The sequence below is a fragment of the Dipodomys ordii genome, unplaced genomic scaffold (genome assembly GCF_000151885.1).
Source record: "Dipodomys ordii isolate 6190 unplaced genomic scaffold, Dord_2.0 Scaffold5, whole genome shotgun sequence".
NCBI lineage: Eukaryota > Metazoa > Chordata > Mammalia > Rodentia > Heteromyidae > Dipodomys > Dipodomys ordii.
Window position 1 is genome coordinate 37,390,882 of NW_012267221.1, and position 15,013 is coordinate 37,405,894.

A 15,013-nucleotide genomic window follows, 5' to 3' on the forward strand; every position below is an offset into this window, starting at 1 on the left:
TTGTGCCCTGATCTCCACAAGTGACTTTTTTCTTGAGTAACTTGAATAGTATCACATACAGTCTTCTAAAGAACTGTACGAGCTGGATTTCAACAGATTGAATCGAGTTGTAGCCCTCAAATGCAGCTTTTGTGAAGCACATAGAGAAAGTGTAAGCAACACTCCAGAGCTGATGAGCAGCTGCTACACATGAATACAGCTGCACTGATTGTGTCACAACTGCCCTACCAGGTGTTAGATGTTTTAAATATCTCCCTGCTGTCCATGACAAATAGCTAGCATATATTTCACTGATGTGAAATTTCCAGCTTCCTGAAGAGTAAGTCTTCCCCACACAACCATCTCCTGAATCTGAAGCTTCCCACTAGAGCACGTCTGGAAAATGCCAGCTAAACAAGGGAAGACAGGTGCCAAAGATGAGCAGATGATGACGTTTCTTTGCTATCATTTGACATAATAACCTTTCTTCTTTTTCTGCTCCAGCACCTCAGTCATTCCTAACTGCAGCACATAAAATTTCAGCAGAGGAATGGATGCCTTGTACATTAAATGTACAAGATGAATTCACAAGTATGGCGCAGGTGTTTCCCTCTGCACCCTTTGCAGCTATCCTTCATCACTGTGCTTTCTACCTAGGTAGATAGCAGGTTGTGAGTGACTGGGAGCCAGTTCCCTCCATGAGGTGTTTATAGTGCAGTAGTAGAGATGGGGAGAAGCCACGGTAAGCACAATAGGAGCCTTCACCTGACCTAGCTACTGCTGTGAAGGAGTTTCTGTTGGCATAGGGGAGAATGGGGAAATGGCTTTATGAATCTACTTCAGTTGCCAGAACAAAAGGCTACAGACTGGGTGGTTTAAATAATGGATAATTATTTTCTCATAGTTCTGGAGACTATATATCCAAATGCAAGGTTCTTTAGCAGTGAAGAGAGAGCCACTTGTTTAGTTTCTTGTCTTATAAGGATACTAATTCTATTAGATCAGGGTTCCATTTTTACTACTTTATTCCACCATAATTACTTCTTTAAATTCCCCCATCTCAAAATAATAGGGTTTGGAGTTTCAACATATGAATTTTGGGAGAATGCTGATATTTAGTTTAGTTCAGAACAATAGGTCTGGATGGAGCAAATCTCCCAAAGCTCATTCTCATTTTCTAGAAGATCTACATAAAAATCAATGGCTTCTTCGCTTGAATTATTTCCAATAGCATGGCTCCCCCACATGCTTTCAGAAGCTACTTCTGTTGGAAAGGATGGATAGTATCTATGCAGCTCTGAAGGTGTAACTGCTGGAGGAAGGAGCTGGAATAGAAATATCCTGATTCTTGCTCATGACTCAGTTAAGAATGACCTCATATCCAGAGCTTGTGAATTGGGATAAGGGTAAAGTTGGGGTTGCTTTAGGAAACAGACAGTGTATGTTTGCACTAGAGTGGGTGTACAAGACATCCACCATAGGAAATGGAGGGCTGTACAAAGACAACTAAGTGAAGAATAAGGAACTTGGCTATCTGGGTGCTGGTGGCTCACACCTATAATCCTAGCTATTCAGGAGGCTAAGATCTGAGGATGGTGGTTTGAAGCCAGCCCAGGCAGGAAAGTCCCTGAGACTTTTATCTCCAATTAAATCACAGAAAATGCCCAAAGTGGCACTGTGGCTCAGTTGGTAGAGTGCTAGCCTTGAGCAAAAGGAGTTCAGAGACAGTACCCAGGCCTAGAGTTCAAGCCCCTCAAGGACCAGCAAAAATAAATAAATAAAATAAATAAATAAAAACTAAAAAGGGAACCTGCCTAAGGACTTACATACTTTTTGTCTATGCCTTTAAGCAGGACCTGAGGTCCTCAGTAGATAAACAGGTCCTATATAATTACCATCTTCACCCTGTCCCAAGACCTCCTTTCTCTGTTTCCTCGGCCCTGAAGGCTGCTATCAGCCAGCTAAGTTTCTCATGATTCTGTGTGTTGAACAGACACTGTGGGAATTGCTTTTCCTTCTCATTTTCCCCTAGTGGGTCCTCAAAGTCAGCCCCTGGAAGTAGTGAGTGTGGCCAGGGAGAAGTGTCAACCCCTGGGCGTGTGTTGTAGTGATTGCTGCATCCTGGTGCCTGGGGAGACATTTTGAAGGTTTCTGTGACTCCAGAAACTGTCTAGCCTTCTCCCAAGTCTGCCATGTATCACAGCTCCAGAGGGTGCAATTCTTAATGAAGTCTACATAAGAACATGCCCTTGGGTTGTGCGATCAACAGCCTACATGCCTCTACTCAGTGATTCCTAGTCCCAAAGGAGTTGCTTAATACTTAGCACCTCTGACAAGTGCAAGAATTAAAATAAGGCTGAAATGAAGAGGCCAAGTTTGTGCAAAAATGGTTCATTTTCCACAGCATTTGATTGGCTTGAGCTTGCAACTTGGTATTGAATATGACCTACATTTTCTTAGATCTCCACTGACCAGATTCCTTCAAGCACAATTATTTAGTCAAGATAAGTGTTAATTTCACTCTCTCAAATCTAAATCTCCTCCAAAAATTACATTAATAATTCTGCTTATAAGGCTGATGATCTAGTCTATGGTGGAATTACCATATGCAAAGTGATTTAGATTAGGTATGGAAGGTACAAGATGTTCCTGCTGCCTTCAAAGCAGCAAAAGGACGTTTCCTCAATTGTTTAACATTTAGCAGTGGTGAGTGATAATATTCAAGACGACTGTCTAAACCCACGTTTAGACAAACGCTGTCTAAAAAAATGTTTGGTTTATAGAATAGTTAGCATCAGCAACACCTGGAGACATGATTAGAAGTACAAATTCTCTGGTCCTATCTAAGATCTACTCAATCAAAAACTCCAGGAGTGAGCCTAGCAACTTGGGCTTTACCAAGAACCCTACCAAATAGTTCCAGTGTATGCTCCAGCTTGAGAAGGCTGCTTTAGATCTAACACAATCATTTTAGCATTGGCTGCATATCAAAGTCAGTGGAAGAACTCAAAAATCTGGGGTCCATGCCACTTCCCAGACAAATCAGAATCTCAGGGAATAGTATCCAAACACAAGTACCCTGAATGACTGCAATACACTTCCAGGATTTAGTGTGATAAAAGTGATCTGGGATATTTATTTAAGTAATTATGTTTAATTACAAAGATATCAGTTCAGCAGACCAATGGTGAGTATATTTTTTAGCCAGTTCTGCATGTGATCATGTTGCAGAGGATGCACAGACTATTCCATAAGGGATCACTAGGTAAAGGCAGCATTGCCTAGAGAAATTTGAAAGTCTTATGCTTTAAACCTGAAAACTTAAAGTTGTAGGCCAAGAGAGGTCAACAGATCATGGTGTGGGGAAGGTTCAGAAAAAGGAACTTCAGATACAGAAAGGCAGTAAGACTGTTTCATTGTGGGACCCTTGGAAGAACTTATTTCTGTTTACCTTAAGAGTTGACGCACTCTTGATCCATTCATCTACAGAGTCATTTGGGTTGATTCCGTGTCTTGGCTATGGTAAATCATACTGGTGGGTTTAGTGAGGCCTTGTTTGTGGACATTTGGGTAGATTCCCAGAAGTGGGATTTCTGGGTCATAGGGGGAGCTCTGTGTAGTTTTTTGAGGAACCTCCACACTGCTTTCCAGAGTGGTTGAACACGTTTGCACTCCCTGTATATATACACAATGGAATTCTATGCTTCCATCAGAAAGAATAACATTGTTCCATTCATAAGGAAATGGAAAGACTTGGAAGAAATTATATTAAGTGAAGTAAGCCAGACCCAAAGAAAAGCAGGTTGTATGATCTCCCTCATTTGTAAGAACTAGAATATGTAGTAGATACTCTTAACAGGGGATCTCAAGAATCCAAATGCTTAGTGCAAAGAGCTATCACAATGAAGCATACTAACATGAACTACAATTTATGGAAACAAGAAGCTCTCATTAGACCCTGTATATAGTTCATTCTTTTTCTCTATTGTCATTTTTTTCTTCAATTCTCTTAGCTTTGTGCATAATAGACAATGCAATATGTGAAAGGGAAAGGGAATCACAGAAACAGCAGAACAACACTAGACATTGATGAAAACGAATAAGCAGCTCAAGGATAGCGATGGGGGTGGGAGGGAATGAGAGGGAAAGAGGGAACAGCCAACACTAAGCAAAAGGAAAGAAACGTACTGTACATATCACCTGATATGTAGAAGAAATAGTTGTATTGTCAAAGCTCATAGAATTCACAAACTTTATAGACAATGATAATGACAATTTGCCTTGTGAAAGTTAAAATGTGCTTGTGACTTTAAGTATCACTATTTCACAATACTGTGCAATTTGTGAAATTTATATAATCACTTAATCTCAATTAAAAAAACTATTTTAAAAAAGAAACAGCAGAACAACGGATGAACCACAGCAACATTGATATTCACTTGACACTATGTGGGATATGAACATTATAACTTGGGGGAGGGTAGAGAGGGGTAAATGGGAGATAAGGAGGGATGGGGTAATAATGATTACAAACAAATGTACTTATTGTCTTGCGTAAGTAACTGCAACCCAGCACATCACCTTTTCAATGAAAAAAGAATGATAGCAACCCGATGCTGGTGGTTCATACCTATAATCCTAGCATCTTGAGAGGCTGAAGTCTGAGGGTGGTTTTACAAAGCCAGCCTGGGCAGACAAGTCCCTGTGAGATTCTTATCTTCAATTAACCACTCAAAAGTGGCACTGTGTCTCAAAGTGATAGAGCTCTGGCCTTGAGCAAAAGCAGCTCAGGACAACACCCAGACTCTGAGTTCAAGCCCCATGACTGACAAAAGAAAAAAAAATGATATCAAAAGATTGACCCAAAAATCCCCTTAAGTTGTATGGTCCAGTGTTGGGCACTAATTCATCCTAACAACCTACAAACCAAGGACAGAGTAGGTTGACAACACACACAAAACTTTGGAGTTAAGGGAACCTAGATTTGAACCTGAATGTCATCATTTGTTGGCTGTGGGACTTGTGATCTTTCATCTACCTTAAAGCTCATTATGAAGATTTCTATGACTAGTACTTACCACAGTCCTGGCTCATTACAAAATGGCTGTTGTTATTTTGACGTGTTAAGTGTTATGTAGCTATTCATTGATTTGTCTATTTATTAGTGCCATCCAGTTGTTGTGATGTCCTGTGAAATCCAGTTCCTCTTCATTGAATCACCACAGGCAGAGATGTGAAAATTTGTTGTTATCTTTAAAACTAAATGAAAACAACTAAGAATGCCCAATCTAGAGAAAGCTGATTTTCTAAAAAAAATATACATAAGCATGACCCCTTAGTTCCTCCAAACTATTTTCCTAGAGCCTACTGAGCAAGCCATGTTCAATAGCATTTTAGTTGGTTAAAAGATAAGTTGGAAAAAGACTCAAGTATATCCCTGCTATGTTCTAACTGTATATTTAGAAAGACTTTACTTACTTTGGGGGGGTAATGTTGTGGCATCCAGGTCAGACCCTGCTAAAGAGAATTTTAAGCGTTCATGACACGTTTTCTTACCCAGGATTGTCTTTTCTAACTTCCTTCTGATAAACACAGAAATAAAAGAGACTATGCTAGTAGAAGAAGACATTAAGAATTAAAGCGTTTGGAAAAGAATTCAAAGAGTCACCCAGTGTATTTTTTTTGGATTTCACACAGAGAAGTTGAACCTGGCTCTCGTGCTGAGCTGGGGCCCATAGAGGCTGCTTTCAGCCTAAGTTCTTCGCAGAGCACTTTTTTTTTTTTTTTTTTTTTTTTTGCTGATCTGCATTCTTGCTGCCCCAGGCTGAACACGTTTCTTCGGGTGGGTTTGGGATGGAGAGCAGCTGGCTGATACTCCCCTTGTAATTATCCCTCACTCGCTTGAAGATAGCAGTTGAGTCATCTTCAATCCTCTTTCTTTCTTTTTCTCCCCCAGGAAAAAAGAAATCCACTTCCTCCAAACTTGCCTCATAGGCTCTGTTTCCCAACCCTTTAATCATGGTTTGCTTAGTGTTTCCAGGCCAAATTCCCTGCTTCTCTTTTCAGCTGTGGCTTTCAGAACTGGACGTGGTCCATGAGTTAGGACCTGCCCCTGCCGACAGGCATAGGAAAGCCCCCTCCGAGTCTGTGCTCATTTGTAAGCCAAGAAAGATGTCAAAGAGTCATCACCAAGCGTCTCTCAGGCATTGTTCTAGAAAGTGTGGAAAACTCTGCCAAGCAAGAATGTAAACTGGATTTGAGAGATTTGTGTCAAAAAAAAAAGAAAGAAAGAAAAAAAGGAAAGAAAAAAAAAGAAAAGAATGACCAGCCCAGACAAAGTTCTCAAAGTTAGTTCTGCTTGGCTCCAGCTATCTGTTGAACCTTAGATCTTGGAGGTGCATTGCTGCCAGGTCTTCTGATCTTTCTAGAAAAGTAACTTTAAAAAGAAGTTTCTGATAATGGCTATGATCTCAAAAACATTTATGTATATTGTGGGCAACTAGGTTGTGTTTGGCAACTGAATCAAGTCCCTGACATCCTGATGACTTCTGTTCCAGAAGAAGACAGGTATGGCTGGGACTAGAGATGGGTTAGAAACACAGACAGGTGGGAAAACTGAATTTTAGTGAGGAACATGCATAGCTATTAACAATGATTACAATCTTCATAAGATGAAATAATTATTAATAAAATACAAAATAATGACCTGCCTAGAGCATAGTAGATGTTTGATTAAAGTTTGTTGAATAAAGCTCTTACTTTAAAATGTATTTTTACCATTAGGAAGCATTATTCTTGCCACAATAAACCTGATAAGAATAAGTGCTATTCTGTCCATTCTTACTTCCTGTAGCTGGTCACTAGACTATGAGAAGCAGCACCAGAGTACTGATGCAGATATTTTACTCTTCAGTATTTCTTCCTCTTGGGCCTTGTCTTCCTAATGCCTACTGTCTAGCTGGCAGGAAGTATATGGCACTTGTGTATGTAGTAAGTAAGATATGAGAAATCCTCCCCTGAAAAGTGTTCTTAACATGTGGTTTAAAAACAAAGTTGGCTGGATTGGGTGCCATATACTATAATTCCAGCACTGAGGCTGAAGCTGAGGATCTCAAGTTCAAGGCCTTGGTGAGTCCCTATCTCAAACAAAACAAAACCTGAAAACAGAAGCCCTCAATTCCAAAATAAACACCGAAAAATCAGTCTTCCTTCCACTCCTCTAGTCACCTAGCCTTACCTTCTGGGGACAGCTATCATAGCCAACCTCTGTATTTTTATAGATATTTTGTTTCGTGTGTTTGTGTACCTATATGGTCTCCCTATTTCCATCTTTTTGCACAAAATGGTAGTATTTTACAGTGCTATTTGATTTCCACAAATGATGCTTTCCACATAGCTGAATGTGGAGTGTCCTGTTGGTTTGTTTGTTTTAGCCAGAGCCATTCTGGTGGCATTTTGAGTGTCTGTACTCTTTTACTATTACAAGACTGCCTGAAGTGGCTTCCCCCGGTGTCACTCCTTTGAACAATTAACTGACAGTTTAACAAAATAAATACCAGGAAGTTGAAACAGGCTTATGGGGGAGGAGCACTAGTCTTCAGGTGAAGGGGGCAGATGAATGGAAAGAGGAAGGATGGTGAACAACAGCCATAATACTCAATGAACGTATGTGAGAATGGAGCCAGGTAACTTGAGGGGATGGGATCAACGGGGGGGGGGGGGGGGAAGGGAGGTAGAATGATAGAAGGGGTGACTTTGATCAAGGTGCATTGTACTTATAGCTTGACATACTCAATTATGGAAATGCTGGGAGAGAATGAAGGGATGATACTGCTCAAAAGGAAATGTACTCATTTCCTGACTTACATAATTAATTCTTCTGTACATCACCTTTACAATTTCTTTTTAATTTTAGGAGTGTGGCCAGGCGGCTCGGACGGAGCAGGGCTTTCTTTACCAGTGGATTTGTGTAGAATACACTGCCAGTCTCTCATCTTCTATTCACCACGGCTTCTTCTGATATTCAGGTGAAGGAACAGGAGAAGCGAGCCTCAGGCCAGGCTTTTGAGCTGATTCTCAGCCCTCGGTCAAAAGAATCTGTCCCTGATTTCCCCCTTTCCCCTCCAAAGAAGAAGGATCTTTCCCTGGAGGAAATTCAGAAGAAATTGGAAGCTGCAGAAGAAAGACGCAAGTCCCACGAAGCTGAGGTCTTAAAGCAGCTTGCTGAGAAACAGCATGAGAGCATGAGAAAGAAGTGCTTCAGAAAGCAATAGAAGAGAACAACAATTTCAGCAAAATGGCGGAGGAGAAACTGACCCACAAGAAGGAAGCTAACAAAGAAAACCGAGAGGCACAAATGGCTGCCAAATTGGAGCGTTTGCGAGAGAAGGATAAGCCCGTGGAAGAGTGCGGAAGAACAAAGTCCAGAGATCCTGCTGCTGAGACTGAAGCTGACCAATTTTCTTCTGAGAACTGACTTTCTCCCCTTCCCCTTCCTAAATATCCAAAGACAGTACTGGCCAGTGTCATTTTATTTTATTCCCTCCTGACAAATATTCTAGAAGCTGATGTAGGACTGTATAGGTAGATCAGACTGTAAGATGACGTTGTTTTAGGGGCTGAAGGGGAGAAACTGAAAGTGTTTTACTCTTTTTCTAAAGTGTTGGTCTTTTTCATGTAGCTATTTTTCTTGTTGCATCTTTTCTATTTCAATACCCTTGGTGTACTGGGTTAATGGCTAGTACTGTATTGGCTCTGTGAAAACATTTGTGAAAAGAGTACGTAGTGGCTTCTTTTAAAGTGTTAGAGGCTGAATATCTGTTCACTTTTCAATCCCAATCCTGTCCAGATTTTACCAGATGCTACTGTACTTGAATGGTTAATAAACTGCACGGTGCTGTTGGAAAAAAATTAATTTTAAAAAATAACCCTCTTCATACAACTACTTAAAAATAGTAAAAAAAAAAAAAAAAAAAAAAGGGGGGGGGAGGGGAATGGGAAGGTGGCTCAGTGGTAGAGCACTTGCCTTGCATGCCTGAGGCCCTGGGGTTCAATTCCTCAACACACATAAGCAAAAAGAAAAAAGCCGGAAGTGGCGCTGTGGCTCAAGTGGTAGAGCACTAGCTTTGAGCTGAAGAGCTGAGGGACAGCGCCCAGGCCCAGAGTTCAGGCCCCACACCAAATAAATAAATAATAAAAATAGTAAAAAAAAAAAAAAGTCAAAAATTAACAAAAGGCATTGCCTCATTTCACATATGTAAAATAAACCTGTGGAATAAAATACCTACCTCAGTGTGAATGTTAGATCTGAAGGGAATATATTATTAATTTTTAAATGAATGTTACTTTCACTGATCTACCATCATTATTTTTTTCTTTTGCTTGTCCCTGGGCTTGAACTCTGGGCCTCCGTGCTATCCCTGAGCTTCTTTTGCTCAAGGCTAGTGTTCTACCACTTGAGCCACAGTGCCATTTACGGCTTTTTTGAGTAATTTATTTGAGATAAGAGTCTCACAGAGTTTCCTGCCTAGGCTGGCTTCGAGCCATGATCCTCAGATTTCAGCCTCCTGAGTAGCTAGGATTACAGACATGAACCACCAGCACCCATCTGTATCACCATTTTTTTTTCCTGCCTAGGCTGGCTTTGAGCCATGATCCTCAGATTTCAGCCTCCTGAGTAGCTAGGATTACAGACATGAACCACCAGCACCCATCTGTATCACCATTTTTAATAACAACCTGCAAAGATTTGTGGAAATGGGCATTTCTTGCACACAGATCCAATAGTAGAGTTTTTCTGGATGACAAGTTGCTAAGAAAAGCCACTAAAAATATCCTACTTTTAAGAATTTATTGCCACCTAAGAACCAGAACTAGACACAAATATGTGTATGTATACCAATACCAATGTTGTACTAGACTGATCTTAATGCTGAAGCCCTGAAAATAGTCCACAACAGCACAGAGTCAAATAAATCACTACATATTCATATATTGAAAACAGAACTTATATTTCTGTAAGGCTGGATATGTAGCTAAGTAGTAAAGTGCTTACCTAGTAGTAGGTTGAATCTTTTCCCAGATGGTAAAAAAAACCAAGTAACTGAATCTTTGACTCTTAATTTCTCATTAGTTAAATAGGAATAATAACATTTTCTCTATTGCAGAGAATTTTTGTGGATACAACTATATATATACATATATATATATGATACTTCTGTGAAAATGTACTATATATGTATTTTGTAATATATAGTACATTGATAGGCATAAAGTAATATTTCACTTGAGTGCTAATTTAATTTTCTTTGTCACTAGTAATTTTGAATATTTCTCCACATAATTATTAACAATAATAATTTTCTCTTCTGAGAAATGTCTTCTAAATTTTTTCTGTTTTTATCTTAGAACTCACTACCTTATTTCTTCCCATTTGAAAAGGTCTTTTCTATGTCTGTTAAAATGCCACACCTTTTTAAATATGTGGATGGTATGTCCACTTCTTCATCTGTTCTTTCCTCATTAATGTTTTAAAATCAAGACTTAGCTTTCTCTGCTCTCTTTCTACATCTCTTTTTCTCTTTGTTTATAGGATAGTTGCCATATTCTAACTGTTATGGGCTTATTTGTGACATCCAAGTTTTTCCCCCTACTAGGTTGTGAATTCCACAGAAACAAGTACCATCTCTTAATGATCTTTAGACACTGCTAGCACCTTTTACCATGTGTCTGTTCCAGTGCCCTGTAAGTCACTGTTGAATGATGGAAGACTTCATGCACGGCTTCCACCATTGAGTCCAGTGACACAAGCAGCCCCATCATCTGAATATGAGCTCTAAAGGTCAATGGCTCTGATGTGTCTGCAGCTAGGACACCTGGAGAGTGATGTGCATTTGGATTTATAGAAAGGCTCTGTGTCTTCTTTCTGTTTTCAACTGCTATATTTCTATTCTTATCCCCTGCTGCTTCTCCAGTTTCCTTCCATCACTGAGGCTTGGGAGTATAACAGGCCTCTGTGGGTTCTCTCTCTGTCTCTGTCTCTGTCTCTCTCTCATCTAGCTAGCTGGCTACTACCTACCTACCCTATCTATCTGTGTATAAATTCAAAGAACAGCCCCTTTCTAGTAAGGCTTCCAGCATTAAAAGTGCTCTGCGCTTTGTTGCTTTGTGTCTCTGTAATCTTTCCTCTCTTTATTATATTTGCTTATTTGTCTTTGGTCTCTGCAGAATTCGTTTTCAACCAGCTCTATTCTTTGGGAGGCTACGTGTGCTGGAAGTCACCATGCAACTCAAGCAGGAGAAGCCTTCTAAACTCACTCTGGGCTGTTTGTTGAAATGGGCTCCTCAGGTGTACTGGAGGTACGGAGCTGAGTAAGTCTTAAGGAATTTGTTTAGATGGAAAGGTTGATAAGCGAGCAAAAATGAAACATGCAATGTAAGAGACTCATGATAGTGGGTAACAAATGTTTTTTAAATGTAAATTGAAAATAATATTCTGTCCGAGCGAGATGAATATTATGTATCAGTATTTGAGGAGAAGGTAATATCTGAATTGTTATGGTTGTTATGACCTGAGTTGTAACATTTTCTAAAATGAGTAGGAGTTTGTCCAGCAGAATATAGTCTAGCAGAAGGAAATAACATATGTTAGTCAATTATGAATTGCTGTGAAAATATCTAAAGGTAAGAATTTAAGGCAGAAAGGATTTATTTTGCTCATGGTTTTAAAGGGTTCAGTCTACAGCAGTATGGTTCCACAGCTTTGGACCTGAGGTGAGGTAGAATATCATAATCTAATTTTTACCCAACTTAATAAAGACTGTTCTGTTTGTATGCTTTATCCATGTGACATCTCCATGCCCCTCTTTAAGTTGTTACTACATTTTACACTAATTATTCTGCTGGTTTTTGAAGAATTATCTTATTTCTTGGATGTGCATCCTTATCACATGTAGTGATATTTCATGGATATATGATTATATACATTTGAATATGGCTTGAGTATGTTCTCTAAAGATTCATGAGCTGGAAGCTAAGTCCTCAGAGATTATAGACTATGTAAGAGGTGGCATATAGTGCAAGCTACTCAGGTCAAAGGGGCATCTCCCTTGAAAGGGATGAACACTTATTTCTAGGATGACTGCTTGTTGTTATTTAAAGAGAAGGGGGACAGTATTACTGGGCTCCTCTCTTTCTTTCTTTCTCTCTTTGTTTCTCTCTTTCTTGCCAGTCCTGGGGCTTGAACTCAGAGCCTGAACTTCTTTTGCTCAAGGCTAGCACTCTACCACTTGAGCCACAGTGCCACTTCTGGCTTTTTCTGTTTATGTGGTACTGAGGAATTGAACCTAGAGCTTCATGCATGCAAGGCAAGCACTCTGCCACTGAGCCACTTTCCCAGCCAGGTCTGTCTTTAGTCTCTGGCTCCATTCTCACCACCACTCTGTGCTCTTCCACAGTCAAGAAAGCCCTCACCAGAGGCTGACTAAATGAGAGTGTTGATGTTGCTTTAGGTATTTTGTTACATCAATAAATAATGAACTAACACAATCCCTTAACAGTGTATTATTTACCTTTGGGTTTGATCTTTAGATTTTGATTTATGGCATTACCATGGACAAGGAGCAAGCCAGGGGGTTGGAGTGCATGGTTATGGCGTGTTGTAATCTAGAAAAGACAATGAGAATCTGGATTAAACAAGTAGGGACAGGAAAGAATTAAGGTGATCTATTTCAAGAGCAGAATTGTGGAAACCAAGAATCATTGAAAGGAAATGTGTTTTATCAAGTAAGAGCTTTTTGGGAAATCTACTTTTCATAAAATGTATAATATAAAACATAAAGAAGTTTGTTGACCTAAAATAGCTTGTATTTTGACCTTTATTGTACTGGTGGATCCCTGAGTTTGAAGGGACCAGAGAAAAACAGACTCATTGGCTTTTCTCCCTAGAATGTTATGCTGTGATCTTAAAGATAAACAAAACCATATCATGTACTTTCCAGTGGTTTCTGAGGTGTGGTAGGCAGCTGAACCAATATGTAGATCTTGGTTTTTTTTTTTAGCTCTAATATAAGTCTTTCTCTCTAGGCCATAATATCTTCTTACATGAGTAAGAAAATAAGTACATTACTTGTTGATCATTGTTACTGGGTCCTTTGTTTTTCTCCTGCTATCCCTTCCTTCCCCTATCTCCCCTACTCTTCTCCCCTCAAAGTTGTGAAGTTCATTTCCAACTTAGTGTCTTGTGAGTATCATTGTTGCAGTGGGTTATTCTGTGTCCTTGTTCCAGCATTTAGTTAGATAAATTAGATAAATGTATATACAAGATGCAGGGTACCATATCAAGTACAGTGACAACAAAGGATACACCATAGCGGGAAGAACATACAAAGGAAACAAAAAAATCACATAGTACATTAAAAACAACAACAACAACAAAGAAAAACCTCTTGTGTCCATATTTTGGGGTTCATTTCACTTCGCATCATCTTACATGGTCACATATACATGGCTTTTGAACTTTTCTACTCATCTGATAAGATTATCCTAGATATATACTAAGTATTACAAATAAGGGAAACCATAGGACCTATATTTCTTTGGGTCTGGCTTACTTCACTTAGTATGATTTTTTCCAAGTCTTTCCATTTCCTAACAAATGAGGAGTAGTGTCATTCTTTCTGATGGAAGCATAGAATTCCATTGTATATGTGTGTGTATGATATATATATATATATATGTAATATATATGTTATATATGTGATATATATATATATATATATCACATTTTCTTGATCATTCATCTACTGAGGGGCATCTGGGTTGGTTCCATATCTTAGCTATGGTGAAGAATGTTGCAGTAAACAGAGTTGTGCTGGTAGCTTTAAAATGGCCTTATTTGTGATCATTTGGGTAAATGTCCAGAAATGGGATTGCTGTGTCATAGGGGAGCTCTATGTGTAGTCTTTTGAAGAGCCTTCATATAGGCCATAATTTCTTTTTTTTTTCAAATTTTTTATTGTGATTAAGTGGTTACATAATTTCTCAAATTTCACAGTATTGTGGGATGTGAAGCTTGGTTAAAGTCACAAACACATTCTAACTTTCATAGGACAAATTGTCTATCACGTTCTATAACATTTATGAGTTCTATGAGCTTTGAGATACAATTATTTCTTCCACATTGGGTGATATGTACATTTCTTTTGTTTTGCATAGCATCAGCTGTTCCCTCTTTCCCACTTGTTCCCCCCCCCTCCCATTGCTGCCATTGAGTTGCTTAGTTCATTTTGGTCAAAGTCCAGTGCAGCTGATGGGTCCCACTGTTGTATGTTTTTCCCTGATTCCCTCTAGTTCTGTGTCGTCCTGGTTTCCCTCTGGTGTGCACATATATATCATACATGTGATCAGCAGCATGGGGTTATTTACTAGTGATTCGACCAGATGAGTGGAAGTCTTTTGTTTCTTAAGCCTTGTTAACTTTGTCGTATCATCTTACGTTTTGAATTTAACATCCACTTATCAGGGAGACCATGTGCCGTTTGTCTCTTTGCTCTTGGCTTACCTCGCTCAACATGATTTCTTCTAGCTCCATCCATTTCCCTGAAAATGCCATTATTTTGTCCTTTCTAATGGCTGTATAATATTCCATTGTGTATAGATACCGCAATTTTTGGATCCATTCACCTGTGGTGGGACATCTGGGTTGTTTCCATATCCTGGCTATTGTGAACAGTGCTGTGTCCTTGCACATGTCCTTGTATACTGGTTCCTGTTGTTCAGGATAGATTAGGCCATATATCTTGAATTTGCTTTTAAAAATTCACCACACCCAGGCTGGGAAGGTGGCTCAGTGGTAGAGTGCTTGCATGCATGAGTCCTGGGTTCAGTTCCTCAGCACCACATAAACAGAAAAGGCCAGAAGTGGTGCTATGGCTCAAGTGGTAGAGCACTAGACTTGAGCTGAAGAGCTGAGGGACAGTGCCCAGACCCAGAGCTCAAGCCCCAGGACAAACAACAACAACCACAAAAAAGTTCA

At 39.5% G+C, this 15,013-nt stretch overlaps 1 pseudogene; it reads left to right on the forward strand.

Annotated features, from left to right (window-relative positions):
• The first annotated feature begins 5,997 nt into the window (after window positions 1-5,997).
• Window positions 5,998-8,455, forward strand: LOC105994197 (annotated as a pseudogene).
• Window positions 8,456-15,013: the final 6,558 nt, after the last annotated feature.